This window comes from Pagrus major, chromosome 9, assembly GCF_040436345.1.
Source record: "Pagrus major chromosome 9, Pma_NU_1.0".
Taxonomy (NCBI): domain Eukaryota; kingdom Metazoa; phylum Chordata; class Actinopteri; order Spariformes; family Sparidae; genus Pagrus; species Pagrus major.
The window spans coordinates 22746260-22762909 of record NC_133223.1 but is presented as its reverse complement, the minus strand read 5'-3'; the positions used below and the strand labels follow the sequence as shown (position 1 = coordinate 22762909).

Below are 16650 nucleotides of genomic sequence, written 5' to 3'. Positions count from 1 at the left end.
TGCGCGTACAACTGCTGTTTCATGGTAACCTTATCCTGTTAGTCGGGCTTATTAGTGATAAATGTAAGATTTTAAGTTAAAAACATTAACAAATTACCTAAAGGTTATCAGCAGAACGTGAAGAAATAACAACTTTCACATTATGTATCGTATTACAGAGATATCTAGTGAAGTTAGCATGCTAACCAGCTAGCCCTGGCCCATCCCAGCAGCTGCTCAGCTAACTGGGCTAACTAGATAACACGGGCTACATTTAGCAGCAGTTAGCAGTTACTCAGGTACATTTTTTTTAAAATCTGAATTGTTTTGTCGTGAGTTACCAAGTTTTGGAGATATCAGGCGTAGAGATGGCTGCCAAGATGGCGCTCGACCTGTGGTGCTCATTGCGCCCAAAATACATTTAAAAAAGCGATGTCTCTTTCCAGCAATCATGACCCGGTTTCTCAAGATAATCCACAGAATGTGTTGTTTTTTTCTCTTTTTGTATCACTGTGCAGAAGGAAATGAGATGTATGAAAACGCTAACGTTACAGCTCAGTCGAGGGGGATGCCATTAATGTTTACGCCCCGTGCTGTCATGAGCACGGGCCTCTAGTCGATGATAGGTGATGATTTCTGGAAAGAGACATTTCTGTTCAGTTTTTCCATTTAATTTTTTTTTTTTTGGTGCTTTGAGCAGCTCGAGCTGAGCACCATATAATTCAATTATATTCAACAGAGGGCAGACATCTCTACAGCGGATATATCCCCAAACCTGAACAACTCACCCCATGGATACGGGAACTAGAGGAGCTGAGGGGGCTGCAGCACCCCCTAATACGAGGCTATGACATATGCCGAATTTACGAGAAGGCCCGAATAAGTAAAAATTTGTCAGAAACCGCGCTTTACAAAGTTTATAAAGTTTCTGCATACTCAACAACTCACATAATTGAATGAGTTGATAAGGGAGTCTGGGGATTTTCTCTCTCTCTCTTCATCTCCTTACTGTTGTTGACTGTAGTTGCTGTGGCTGCTCTGACCTATAATGTGTTGGTGTTCAGGTTTGCACTGTTAATGATGACCAGATACATTTCCCTTCAGCACCCCCACTGTCACTGACTTCCTGCGTCCCTGACTCACACCAAAACAATCTAGATGCATAAAGAGTACTACAGGTAAGAGGACAAATCTGTATTTTTGATTTTTGGGGTTGAACTGTCCCTTTAACATGTTGGATTTAAAGCCTTTGTGTCCAAGACGAGCAGTCTATCCCGTTCTTGGCTCAGTGAGTGGAACCGCTGTAAAATCCTCCTGAGGATGTAACTGACGCTGCTTTGCTGGAGTCCCACAAAACAAATTTAGAAACACTGCTGCGATGCTCTTCGACACACACACAGTGGACGCCGGGTAAACAGTCATTAGGGGATCGTGTGTTTGTTTTAGCAACCAAGCTTAAAGACTCTGTCTCGCGGCTGAAGGCTGGCTTTACGACTGCTGGCAGTAAAACCAACAGGTTGCAAACGTCTAAAAGCCATGAAAGTAAGACAGTAATGTGTCTGAATGTGCTTCGCTCGTATTTTTACTCTTGACATGACAGCAGCAGCTTGGATGCACTTTTAATGCTGTTGATAGCAACGCTTCATAAAGCCTGTGTGTATTTCTCTCAGTAAGGCATAAATTATTTGTGTGTTCGTGGGAGTCCATGTGCATGTGTGGTAATGTGTAATTGATTATTATTGTTTTTGCACATGTGTCTGCAAGATCAGGCCTGCGATTATATATTTACTGTCCTGCATCGGTCTCGGATGGAGCATTTGTGTGTGTCGGTGTGTGTTTAAATAATGTCCTAATTGAAAGGATATGTGTTGGCGAGGGTAAAGATTCAACTCCTGGGCCGTGTTTGAAGAGAGTCGACGAGCGATGAGCTCAGACACACTCAGCGAAAGGCCAAGGACTTGTAAACAAACTGAAAACAAATACACTGAAAAAATAAATCACTGGCCCCGGAGGGAGAGAAAGTGGAGCGAACTGACTGATTTGCAGCGTTTATGGCAATTCGATCACTTTGCTCTGAATCCAGAGGAACCCCTTTTCACTTGAAGCTGCCTTATTGCCTCGCTGACTTGACTTGATTTTACAGTTTTCTTTAAAGGACTTACAAAGAACGCGCAGCTCTCGTGCTTAATTTAGGTTTAATTCATTGAGAGAGCAACGCGTTCAATTATGTAGTATTTACCACGCATCATATTTTCCTGAGCTTTCCTCTCCTTTTTTGCTGGTATGCTTTCAGGATGAAAATGAGTGTGTGTATGTGTGTGTGTGCGTGTGTGTGTGTGTGAGTGTGTGTGGTCTCTGACAGGGTGGCAGTACAGATAAGAGCTCGCTGCTCCCGTCGGCTTCCTGAAGCACGCAGGCTTCCGCAGAAACAAGTGGCGCTGCTGGATGTTAAATTACTCTCTCCAATTATAATTTGCTTTTAATCTACAAGTTAATTACACGCCTCCATTTAATACTTCGAACCAACAAACTCCACCATATCTGAGTCAATAAGGCCCAAAGAATCAAACGCTGCAATCCTTTGATCGACTCGGCGACTGGATAATTAAATTTTCTGGCCATTAGGATCAAATGGAAAGCTACGAGTCACTGTTCTGTGATGATGAATGTGAGAAATTAGAACTGGAATCCACTTTTTTTCCCATCGACCACAGCGACACTCGTTTTCACAGCTAAATAAGATTTTAAGTCATATTTATGTACATTAGATTAGTAAAGACGACAAGCCCAAACACTAGTTAGTGTGAAAGCACGCACACACGCAGAGTCGACGTACACAAACGCACCTTTAATTACTGTAATTAAGTGCATTTCTCACGGAGTATCCTTGAGTGTTGATTACTACTGTATACACTAAAGGTGCAGGTGGATGTATGAATGTGTGTATAGACACTTTTCTTGGATCTAGGGCATACATGCCGTGGAAAATTATCGTATTCATGAATGATTTATGGTTTTATATGGGACACTGTAAACAGTGCTCATGACACACCCAGACCCCCCGCAGGAGAGCAGAGGAAACTAAGAGGGAAGAGACAGGAAACCTTGAAGATCTAACTTGCTGCCTTTTTTTATTAAAACAGTCTTTTTGATTAAAACAGTGGGAAAATGTTAGATACTTTTCCTGAAAGAGGAACAAAACTACACTTTCACAGGGCTCCAGACTCACTTTTGACACTAGTGTGCCCAACTTTTTCATTTAGGTGCACCGATAATACATTTTAATTTAATTTCTGAACACAATATTTAAATGATTGTAAACAGGAATAAAGGTCATTTTTAAAAGAAAATTGTCATCACATTTAATGTATCATGTCTAATTATTTACTGAACGTGTATCTTCCTTTTTCCTCGTATTGATATTTAATGTATTTCTGTTTTTATTGGATCATCATCTACTGATTGGTTCGTTTTCTGCTTATTTTGTTAGATTCTTGTTGCATTTTACCAATTTATGTGATATAAATTTTTATTAATGTTTTGTTCTGTGAGGGAGGGGAGGTCTGTTCTTTGCATGCCTGATGTCTTCCAATCTCCTGACACATACTTGTCTTGTCTTCTCCTTATCTTGATTTTATACAGTGTTCTGTATGTGCAAATAAAACATTTTTAAAAAATAAACAGAAAATGAGAAATAATAATACAAATAAATAAAATAATAATTCTGTCAGGGTATATTAAAAATATCCAATCCCGGTTTGAATCCTGGATATAAAACCTGCAATAACAATGTGGAACACTGCACAGAATAGAGTAAAGCTGCAATGATTATTAGATTATTAGATAAGTTCTATGTTAAATCAATCGCCAACTTTTTTGATAATTTATTATAATCAGTTGCGTATTTTTGCATAGAAAAACAGTCAAAATTGTCTGATTCCAACAGTTTGTTGTTTGTTTACTTCTCTATGACTGTAAGCTGGATATTTCTGGGTTGTGGATGAAACAAAACATTTGATTATGTGATCTTACTGAACACTGATGGACATTTTTCACCATCTTATGACATTTTATAGACCAAACAAAACAAAAAACAAATCAAGAAACTCATCAACAATCAGTGGATAGCAGCAGCTCTAGAAAAGTGTTTAAACCGGCTCATATTTTTCCATAGTTACCTTTTGTAGTGAGGATGAGTCCTTTTGTACTTAAAGTACATAATCAAGAAATAAGTGACATTTCCAACTAGACGCGTTCATGGAAATGCGGTTTTAGAGTCTGACCTCTATCTAACGACAGACAGCACGGGTTTCCATTAACCATGAAGGCAATCACTCCGTAACCTTTAATCAAACAGCTCCAGCTGCCTACACCTGACCATACCTTCACCACAGGAGTGGCACTGAAGAAAACACAAACACTGACACTGTTCGTTCTGACATGAAAGAATGTTGTTGTTTTGACTGATGTGCCCCGAGGTCAGGAAAAATCAATTCAACACATTTACAGCTGAACTTTAAATCCACCTGAAGCTGTCGGAAGCATCAAAGACGTGTGTGTGTGTGTGCCGGAGAGAGAGAGAGAGAGGAAGGAGCTGCCATTACATCTGCTATCTCAGGTCACAATCTGTCTGTCTGGCTCCAAACCTCTGATTTCACTCTTCCTTGTCGCAGACTTGACTGAAAAACCTTCTGATCTTCAATGATGGCTAATTCCCCGACCCCCGAGGGGTTTGATCTCACTTAATTACAGCTTACACAAACACACACACGCACAAAGACACACGTACAAAGACACACGCACACACACATTAACACATAGATATATGACCGATAAATACGTGCAGAGTTAGCTTCTGAGGGCAAAATAGGCTTAATTGCACAAGTCCTTGTGGTAAGACCACAACTGGTGTGTGTGTGTCTGTGTTTGTGTGCGTGGGTGTATGCATGTGTGTGTGTACGTGCAGACTTGTGTGTTGCTGCTGAAGAGATGAAAGGGTAGATAGCACTTTTTTTCAAATCAGGAAATGAAGAACTGCCAAATGGTTGTGGACCCCCTCAAGGCTACTCATTATGGGGTTAAAGTGATGCACACACACGTGCACACACACATATACACACACACACATACACACACATACACACCTCCATGTTTGAAGACTGTGTGTCTCCTGACACTCTGTTCTACCTCTTTCTCGCCTCTCTCGGTGTCTCCAGCCCTCGCTCGCTCTCTGTCGGGGCAGGTCTGAGATGAAAGTCAGCCCAAGTCTTTTGCCCCCCGAGGGTATAAATCTTCTAACGACCACATAATCTCTGATAAATAACCCTTCTGTCTTTACCTGTGTCATTAACAGGTAGAGCCTGTGCAGTTCCCTGTGGCACCAGTACGACGCAGCGATCACATTGGGCAGCTCCCAGTACGAGCGTGTGAATTTCGGCTGCCATTTTTCTGGACGAATAAAGTTTTTTAAAATTATTTTGCAATGTCTTCTCGGCTTAATAACTTGTCAACAACCTCCATCCCTCCCTGCCTCCCTTCATTAGCTCTGTCTTCAGCTCTGTTTCTCATTTGGTTTCATTTGATTGCTTTTCTTTTGTCAGCAGAGGAAATACAATATGAAATTCCACATAACTATGGCAAGACAATTTACTCTGCTTCATTTAAAAATGCACAATAACAAACCCACTGACCTCAAAAATTCATACAATGGGATTCAATGAGCCCTAAAAGAAGACATCTCTCATCAAAGCTCCCTGGCCCACAGTGACAAGTATAATGCCTTAATATCATTAAGAATCCAGCAGAAAACTTCAAAGCAGGGTTAAGTCTGCACTGATATGGACTGCAGCTAAATGTGACAGCCAAATGTGATAGACTGAGCTAAAAGTCATTATATGGATGCTTTATACCCTGTAGGTGAAGGGAGGGGTCGGCAAACGGAAATTCCCATAGATCAGCTTCTACCAACACACACACTGAGGAGACAGGAACCCCTGTTACCTCTCTACCCTCTTTTTTTTTTGGCAGTCGGATCTGGCATCGCCCCATAACTACATCCTTGTGTTTGTATTCTCTAAAGTAATGCTTTAGACGTTAATGTGTCAGCAAATTGTTTGTTAATTTCTATAAACAGTGCGTTCAAGTCCACCGATCAAGCGACAGGGTCTTGGTTGACAAAACCCACCTCGACGTCACCCATTGGTTTGTGGGCTCCTGTTCTGAAGCCTCAAGTTTTACATCAAGCATTATGGCCGTCGCCATCGTGCTTTTTTGGAGCCAGAAGTGACCATATTTGGACAAAAGACTGGAGCTGGGGAGCTGGGAACACAGCCACACCCTAAAGCATACCCTGCTTTATGGTCAATAGGTAGGGTCATTTTCTCATAAGCTTTGCATACAATCTGACTTGTTTTTGCAACCAGTGGAGTCGCCCCCAGCTGGCCATTAAAAAGAATACAGCTATAAGGCACTTCTGCATTGGCTTCACTTTTCAGACCTGAAGAGCTCCGTCCATATTTTGTACAGTCTGTGCTCAGAACAGTAAAGATCATCAGCTGTTTCTCATGTGAGACAGGCTTGTCTTCAGTCATACTGACAAATATGCTCTGGACATTAATAAGCAGGAGATTCTTACTGCATGATCAGTCTATGGTGGGTCAATATCTCCCCTTTTCCCGCTGCGGTCTTTATCATTGCTAACTCTGCCTTTGGCCTCAAGAGGGCTTGCAGTTTAATAATTGGAAGATTAAAGATATCCCAGTGCTTCCAACCTGGTAGTCGCCAATACAGCAGCATGCAACAAGTTCAATGAAACGCTCAACCGAGCCTTGAAGATGAATCCAGCAACCCAGTTACTGTAAACCCAGCCGGTTCCAGATAAAAAAAACAAAAAAACAGCTGTCTGAAAGTGAGCTGACGCTTGGGATAAATCCAGTTTCTTAGATCTTTTGTATGTGTTTTCAAAGTGGCCGACATGTGAATGAGCCACTAGGTGTCAAATCCCCAAAACAGACATTAGCCTACTTCTTCATGTATGTGGAAGCTCAATTTTAAGGACAGCGTCTTTGTTTGGATTTTGGAAAATCTGCTCCTCAGCTCTGGGACTCAAATGTAATGCAACAAACCAGAAGCAAACCTCAAACAGACTTTACCGACGCCAACTTTGACACTTTGTTGCTGTTAACTTTTACTGGAACATGTAACAGATACCACACTGGTAACATTGTTAAACTTTGCTCTTTCTGTCTCTTCGGCTTAACATTCAGCTAATTAATTATATTAAGAGGTATCCCAAATAAGTCTCTTCCTCTGCACTGTCCTGTGTCTTTCTGAATGTCGTTATCGACGGATCGTGTGGGAAACGGCTTTTCACCATCTGTGTTTAACCCTGTAAAGGATATTCATTACACCAGTTGATAATGACTTCCTGCCCGATTAAGTAATGGGCCAATCAGTGGCGAGGGAACTAGGCCAACGAGCAAATCAATGAAGGAGATGAAGAAAGTGGTTAGAGGACGGTTTGTGGGCGCTTCCACAGCACTTAATTTCTGAAGACAATTAAATTAGCAGCGTGTGGTTCCAGGGATCTCTGTCGTATAAAAGGAAAATCTGTTTTCCATTGAAAGCTTTCTCTTTTTTCTCTTACTCATTTTTTTCTTTCAAGCAACCTCTGTGCTTATACTAATATTGTTTGGCTGAAGCTGCTGGTGGCTGATGATCCTGACAATATTTGATGGCTTTGATCACGAACAGTCTCATATCACTTTGGCAAGAAACATACTCACACACTTCAACACATAATCCCTTTTCTTCCAGGCCATAAACAAATACCAGAGTTAATCAATGATGCCTTCTGTCCCTTAAAAAGCTGATTATTTGATCCTTTTACAGATCCAAGTTCTCAACCTGCCAAATTCAAGCAGGATCTCAAACACATGCTTCCCACTCTGACACACAGCACCCCACATCCTTCCAGACAACCAAGCAGCAAGTATATTGCACTCATAATCATCGAGCTTCTGACACAAGAAGAGGTGGTGGCGTGAAAGCTAATCAAGATGGCAGCGTTTAAACAACAGTAAGCATGAAACCACTGGCTAGACATCGGGACAACTTCCAGCTATGTTAGTGGCAACAAAACTGGATAGTCTGAAGTGACAGAATCGCCAAAACATGATTTCCTAACCCTTACCAAGTGTTTTTTATGCCTAAACCTAACCTGACCATAAGATCACAACCAAGGATGATGATAAGTTGATCGTGGTGAACTTCCATTAATGGGATAATCATGAATTTCCTCTCAAAGCCAGCTGGTTCAATAACCTGCAGTCCTACATCTGAAGGGGAAGACACACCACCATGACTTTAGGTGTGTGAATTTTAGTGAATTTACCCGGTGAGGGATCAATTAAGTCTGGATTCAAAACTTAAGAACGACAGGAAGACAAGGTGCCTATCCTTTATTTATCCTTTATTTACGCAGTGATGCCATTAAACAAATGTAAGGTCAAGTGTATGTACGTTCCAGTATCGGGAATTATTTTGGCCAAGGTAATCGTGAGGTGAAAGTTTGAAAATGTTCAACATATCACCAACATTAATTCTGGTGGTTGTGTTTGATGTTATTAAAGTTTAATATTTATGATCTGAATATGAGCTCTCACAGGTGATAAAACTTTAAACATGAACCAGTAACAGTGTGGACTTCCCCGCTATCAAGTTCCTGCAGTCTGTCATTTAAACCTCCACCAGCTCTGGTGAAAAACTCACTCTGACAAGACATCGTGTTTTTATCTTTACACTGGATGATTGTGCCTCTCGTTCAGTGTACTTTGTTATGTTTCATGTCAGGTTTTTACACTTTTAACAAATGCAGCTGTGATTGTTACTAACTCGTGGATATAATCAGAGAAATTCATCTTATAATCATGAAAAGAAATCTGAGCCATGTTATTAACCATTCTGCAGCTGTATCACACCTGTGCTTCTAATAATCCACCCGAAAAGGCATCAAAACACACATCAGCTCAACTATTTCTACATTTTCTGCTCTGAATTTCAATAATGCTTCCAAGTGTGTGTTCAAGAATTTGGTCATTCCACTGTCAATCCACTTTTAAGTGCCCCTGTCTGTCTTTTTTTTTTGGTGGGTGAATTATGACGGAGGAATGTGCTGCTGGCATTTTGTCTCCTTTCGATGATTTGGGTGCAGTCTGAGGGTAAATAGAGGGGTGGCAGCAGCGCTGTCAGTCAAGTAGACCAACCGCTTTCACATTCAGGTGAATCAGACCATGAGTGTGTCTCAAAACTTCTCTAAACAGAACGCACTGATTGGGGAAAAAGCACTATAGCTGCAATTAACCAGCGTGCTCACATTTCTTCATATTTGCAGATGTTCCTTCTCGTTCTCCAAGTCTTTATCAGCGCTTAAGGAAGTCAAACTCACTGAACAAAGTATCCATCAAGGCTCAGATATCACAAACTAAATGAGCCATACACAGATAAGTCTAATTTGCAACATGATGACCGTCTGAGTTTGATGTGAAAATAAACCCATGATTAAAGTGATTTCCAGCTTCGGAGACAGACGCAAACCTCAGACAACAGCTGGCTCTCGTCTGCTGCTGACTTAAAAAATCTATTTACCCCGATCCCGTCCAACTGCAGTGTCGTGGTTTATCAGTGTGAACTTTGTTTTCACAGGAGTGTCAAAACATTGCTTTGCAGCAACTTGAATTTCCACCAACAAATCAGACGAGAAAACTACTGGAAGTGGGACGCACAAAGAGCTGGTGTCTCAAATGTTTTCCAGAGAAGGCCTCATGGAAAGACTTAATTCCTTAAATAATGTGCAGATCTTCCATGAAGCAGAAAAAAAAATTACATACATGACCAGAGCACAACATGAAATGTGTGTTTCTGCGTGTGCACGTGTGTGTGCGACGTCTCTTCATCTCTCTTCATCTTTTGATTGCTTTAATTACAGACTTACTGTCAGCTTCCCACTCGGTGCGCAGGAAAAACAAACTCTTAGAGCACATGAAAAGAAGTCACAAGTGCACACACACACACACACACACACACACACACACACACACACACACACACACACACACACACACACTCATAACACACACACCTATCCCAGCTCCAGTCAGTCTGTAAACTCTTTGATTCTGTGCCTGCCGGTGATCTGTCTTTCATCGTCTCCTCTCCCTGATCCCTTGTTCCCTTCTTTAGCTCCGCTGGGGCAGAACATCTCTCTCCCTGTCTCTGTCTCTGTTTGTTTTGCAGCGGCTGTAGGTGGGAAGCCTAATCTGCAACCAGCCATCATCTCTACACATTACTGTTTCCCTTCTAAATAACCTACAATAAAGGGATCGCAGAAGAAACCATCATCTGGGATACAAAAAAGTTACACGTGTTTTGGGAAAAGGGAACCTCTTGTGGTGTTTCCTGTTTCCCTTGTTTTTAAGTGTTGATACAAGCGTCAACACGAATTGATACCAAAAAAATGTTTGGCAAGGTAATATTCTGCAATATCTGCAACTCTGCATTTCTTCTTTCACCATTAAAAACTGTCTTGTGTTTTAACTCGGCATGTATTTAAGTATTTAACAGAGAATAGTGAAAAGAAATGCCTCGTGTTAGGGAATTATTTGGTGGTGAGATATTCAGAAGTATAATAGTAGTAATGATACATTACATGATAGGACATTAACTGCTTTTGACACTAGAAAAATCGATATCGCTGAGGGGTGGACGGATCATCACCCTGGCTGACTATCAGGGCTGATATTCAGCATTTTCCGATTATTGATATCGGTGACTTTTCCGTCAGATTGCCGATAAAATAAACTAATTAAAAATTTGCTACTTTGGCTCTGATGCAACTTCCTCTCACACAATGTCCCGCCCACAACACTATCTGTTCGGTAACACGTCACAATTAATAGCCTACAAACACTGAATAATCTGAATCTGCAGGGTAAGTAGTAATTAAATGTATGAAATAAATGTAATGAGAGGAAGGTAGAAGGAAACAAGTAAAGAAGTAAAGAAACTCATGAATGAATAGTAGTTCCAAATATTGATTATCGGTCTCCTTGATTTCTAATAATCTGTATCAGTATCAGCCCTGAAAAAGCCGCATCGGTCGACCCCTAATGTTGGTGATCTTAGGTATTACTTGGTATCGAATTGAACCAAACTCCGTGGTACTGCCAACCCCAAGTTTCTACACTGTCAAATAACCTTACTCAAAGACAGTTAGTGTTAAAATAGTTGTTTTCAGTAAAAATAACTCAGTGTTGTATCAGCATTGTTCATTTCTGCTTGTTGTCAGCATTTCACCTACTGTGGAGTATTCTTAGAAGAAATCTGCGCCTTCTCAGAGTGTTTCTAGCGGGTGGATAACCCAATCGCCAGAAAAATACAATAAATGTTGGCAACGCACGTTTCTGCATGTCACAGATATATTAAAACAACGCTATGCTTACGGTTCGGTTGGGTTTAGGTACAGACAACACTTGGTTAGGGTTAGGAAAAGATCATGTCTTTGGCTTAAAATTGCTGCTTTGGTCGGCACAAACACAGCTGGAAATTGTCCTGAGGTTTTCCTAAAAATATCCAGTGGTTTCACATTTACAAATGTGGAAACGCAGTCTTGAGCTGCGATCGCTGGCTTGGCAGCATTCTCGCCTGTAACTCCAACACCAGACCCTCCACGTCTCCATACGAAAGTCATGCCACAAACATGTCATATGGACAGATATGGTACACGGGCCTGTGACACATATGAATGTATCAGTAGTTTACAGAAACATTACCTGCCAACGTTTTATCCTGGTGACTGGGTTGGGCTAATTCTAGTCTGAGCTGCAGCTTGGCTTGATGAATGGATGTGGCTGTGAGGTTGAAGGAAACTTCATCCTCACAGCGCTTTGAAAAAATGACGACTTTAAGAATTTAAGTACGTTACTTAGTGGGTTGAAAGTTACAAAACCAACAGAAGCATCTTTGACTTCTTCTAGTAAAGCGCATTTTCTGCTAACATGAGGAGTTCGGACCGCACCATCACAACAGATTCAGCAGCCAACTGTACAGGTGCCCAACAACACGATCCCTCACCGACTTCCCACCTACCAACTGTCTCAAAACACACCACATCGTGAGATTAAAACCTGCCATGGCGTGCAAAAGCTGCTACTTTAAAGCACCCACTCCCACACAACAATCTGTTTTAGCTTTGTCTTAATAACTAATAATTTTGTGTATTATATCAAATAGCTTTTGTTAAATACCTCGCTTTGTATTTCTGCTTTTCCACAAAATAGATAAAAATAGATGACTAACTGAAGTAGGTTCCCATTAGGAGGACTCTTAAGTCGACACAAACTAGACCACAAACCTCAATTTGATTAAAACGTGCCCCTTGGGGCTCCATGGAGAGGCTTCAACCGCTGATTTAGTATTGGTTTCTTAAACCGTCTGCACTGCTCGTGGGGAAATAATAGCGGTGAGAGTGAAACCTAAGATTAAAAACGGATTTTTTTTTCTTTTTATGTTGCCTTGCTGGAGATTAGAGCATGTAAATTAAAATATAATGAAATGCAGCTACCTCACATTTTGCTGAAGACTTCCTGGAAGCCCCTCAGGGTGTCCCGAAGATCCACCGACTTATTCAAAGTTGTCTGTCCTGGTGACTCTGAGTCGTGCAGCAATTATTAGTGACGCAGGCAAGTTATTTAGGACACAGTAAGGTAGGATATTATCTGAAGAAGACTTTTGTTTGCTCTTTAAAGAACAGTATGCATTGGTTTGTATGACCTACCAGTGTTGGGAACATGCAGGTTCTCAGCATACAGATACAAAGGTAAGATCTCACTGATAAACCTTACAAAATAAAAACACATTAACGCTTCTTGCCCAGTGCTTTTTGTAATCTAAAAGTAGACTTAAAGTCACCCTGTTGAGTTTTTGAGCAATGTTTTTAGGCGTGGGTTTTGTTTTAATGCTTGAGGATGCACATGCATGCAGATGGCTGTATATACATGTCTGCCACTAATCTACAGGTAGTCAGAAAGCACTAACAAACAAATCAATATACCAACAAAGGCAGGGAAGGTGAAGACCACCAGGAAGTAAAAACGGATGTAAACAATGTGGGTTTCAAACTTTTCAGACTAATTTTCCTTTGACAGGAATGCATTCAACACGTCAGTTAGATGTCAAAGTTTAACGTGACGTGTTTCAGGAAGAAATGCTGAACGTAAACACAAACCTTGTTCACAAGAAACCTCCACAGGGCTCCTTTAAAGATACTTAACTACGAATAGATTATCAATACTTCATGTCTATTTCTGCATCGCTACAAAAACTACAACAATAGTCGCTTTTTGTATTTTAATGCAACAATTTGTTTTCCATTAAAAACAACAATGCCTGTTTTGTGAGCTGTTTTTGTTTTATTACTTTTATATTGAGTCTGATTTAAGAACTACTGAGGAAGACGTACTCCAGTGAAGTCATTTGTACTTTTTCCAGATGTAATAAAAACCCTTACAATAAATGTCAATATCCCTGTAGGGATGAAGTTGACACTAAAATTGGATTTCCTTTTGGATTTATCTTCATTGGACTGGTTTATAACCCTATAAATCTCAAAATCTTACATTCTTAAAGACGATTACTACAATCCTATACATTATACAAAACGTAAAGGATTACTGTCGTCACTGTAGACGGGGCTGGAGTTTGGATAAAAGCCTCCACAAACCGCTGTGTCATAAATTAAATGTAGAAACCTAATAAGCTGAATAACTTCACTTCCATATGTAAACTCCTTCTTATGTGTTTGGTACAATATAGTCTTAGATGTGTGAAGCATTATGCAACGTTCAGCCCTAACAGGCCTCCTGAGCTCTATAAATTCGGATTTGGGGAAATGGATATGCTTTGTGGATTGGAATCAGCTGCGGCATAAATCTCAACAATAACTTTCCCAAGAAAAAAAAAAACACACACACAACAATCCTTTTTTCTTTCTATGATATCACTCATAAAATAAATAGGGTCATTGTGTGAATTCGAGTACCGAGGAGCATTAAGCGTCAGAGCGATGAGTAAGTACACAAATTGTCTATTCACTTGAGTCTAGTATAGGATGATCATGACTACAGGCGCTGGCTTTGTTAGTTTTTTTGCCTTCATCCCTTTAATCCTCAAGAACTCCTTTTGAAGATGACTTACACTCCCTCCCCTGTTTCTTCTCTGTGTCTCCTTTGCCTTTCTACCTGGGAACATTAAAAGATTCGATGGCAGAGGAGACGCGCTGTGCTGGGGGCTGCAGGGGGGAGAGAGGGAAGGAAGATAGAGAGATAGAAAGAGGGAAAGAGTAAAAGGGAGAGGGGGGGGGGGAGATAGAGACGGATTGATTTCCACCTCCAGCAGCTATAGTTCAAAGCCAGCCAGCAGACTTCAGAGGCCCGGCAGGACCCGGCATGTCCCCAGCCGGGCCGGGCTGCCTGTCTGCGGGCAGGACTTCCCCCGGGGGCCCCGGGGCCCGGGACAGTCAGGCGGCACCAAAAAAAACAATTATGCAGACGGGAGAAAGGTGTGCGAGGTCATAAACGCACAGTCTCTCAAACAAACGGCTAAAAACACAGTCTGAGAGGCACATCCCCAACACTGTAGGAGAGATACGGCTTATTTTGCAGCATTAAAATGATTTATGACGAAGAATTTAATTATCTGAACCCTGTTGCTACAGCGTGGTTTCACGAGAAGTGAATCTGTGTTGTTTGAGAGCCCTGTCAAGAAGCAATTCAGGCCTAAACTGTGAAGCAAGTGATGTGAGAAGCAATCACATCTGTCTTCCACCTTGGGCTACAACCTTTGCACCAACACGTACCTTTACATACTTCAGAATGTATTTGAGGTTTTGCTTGTAACATGCACACTGTGCTCAAAAGTGTATTTAATGTGGGTAGACAAACAATCATCTTGGGAGATATATTCCTCCAATCTCGTGCACTTGAAAACAAACATCTGCATTGTGTTGCCCGAGATGTCACACAGTGGTCAGTCAGTGAAATGAGATGTCACCTAAACAGCATATTTGAACCCAAAACCGCAAATATAACCTTAAACAGATGCTTTGATTGTTCTTCTAAGACATGCATCTGCAGTGGGTCTGCCTTAAAGTCTCCAAGTCCTGTTTCAGAAAGACTAACAACTGCTGCTTTTGTTTCTTAGAAGCAAAAAAATGACATAAAACCACGTTTGTTTGCCACAATAAGTGTTGCTCAGGAATTTCCCCCGAAGTCTTGCAGCAATCCGTCCGCGCATTCCTGAGAGCGGAGCTGCTCAGACACACAGTCTTACCTGGAGCTCAGAGAGGGGGGCGCGCTGCACTGCGGGTCCTGCTGGCGGCTGGTCGCTCCTGCTGATCGGTGATCAATCTGTGGCGTGGTGTCGGATAAGCATCGCCGAGGTGTACTGTCTGACGACTTTTTACTCCACACGGTTTGAGTTGTGCCTCAGCCTCCACTTTGGAGCATGTCGGTGTGTCTTCAGGCTCCTCCTTGATGAGGAAAAAAGTGTCAGGCTTTTCTCCGCCCTGAATGAGAAGACAGATTAACGTGGCTCAGGTAGACTCTCCTCCGCACGGCGGGGGCAATTAACACGCTGCAGGCTACGACTCAACTGCGCCATCTAGTGGGCACGGAGGTGCAGTGGCAGCAGACTCTAGTTCAGTGATCACCACTAACATGAACACAAATCAGTGGCAGGTTGCATTCACTGGTACACTGGAAACTATTTAGGTGTTATACTTGAAATATACCTTTCATTGTTCTTTAAAGGGGCACTATGTAGTTTTTTACCCTAACCCTAACTCAGAAATATTTATTTTTCAGTAAACAAGCTGTTTAGGTCCCCAGAACACTGTTTGAAGCTAGAAAGGTGGCAGGGTCCGCCACATATAAGCAAAACAGTATGAAATTGTGTTGTGCTTTCAGTTTGTACAGTTATGAAAACCAAGAGAGTTTGTTTATTTAGTTTCAATGAAGACCTTTCTCTTCTGATTAAAACTACATAGTGCACCTTTAAAGTAGAAGTCGACTCTTTAGTGCCAGTTAACTACACCTATAAAAATTTCACAACATCCTCAGGATTAAGAACGTATAAACCAAACTTTTCAAACAAATAGATCTATGTATTAGATGCCAAAATATAGGAACGTAACAGTGAAAACTAAACTCGACATCCCAGCTCAGATCAGAAACCATCAAACCTACAGTATGAATACAGTCTTTAGGGCTAGAAACTGTCTGTATAAGGCAAAAATACTTACGTATACTCTTCTTAAGTAGGCCTATGTCTTGATCACAAGATTAAGTACTGATATAAGTATAAGTACAAACACACAGACTTTTCTTTAAGTATCCTTAAGTATAACTTTGTTAGGTATATTTCTGTTTTAAAGAAGTGTACCATTAGCACACTTGAATAAACCTCTTTTTTGAAAGGACAGCTGTGCTTTTATTTTGTATTTTTATATATTGTATGTTGCTCGTAGTACTCTCTCTCAATATGTACATAGCTACATAATCTACAGTAAATGTAGACTTACATATTCAGGTTGCAACTAACAGTTTTTTTCATAATTGA

The 16650-nt window shown here is 41.1% G+C and overlaps 1 protein-coding gene across 1 annotated transcript in view; it reads right to left on the bottom strand.

Moving 5' to 3' along the window:
* Positions 1 to 15505, bottom strand: part of edar (ectodysplasin A receptor) — a 41122-nt gene extending 25617 nt beyond the window's left edge. The window contains exon 1 of the mRNA XM_073473816.1: positions 15364 to 15505. The gene's annotated coding sequence lies outside the window, so the exon portion shown is untranslated. The remainder of the gene's footprint in view (positions 1 to 15363) is intronic.
* Between the last annotated feature and the right edge of the window lie 1145 nt (positions 15506 to 16650).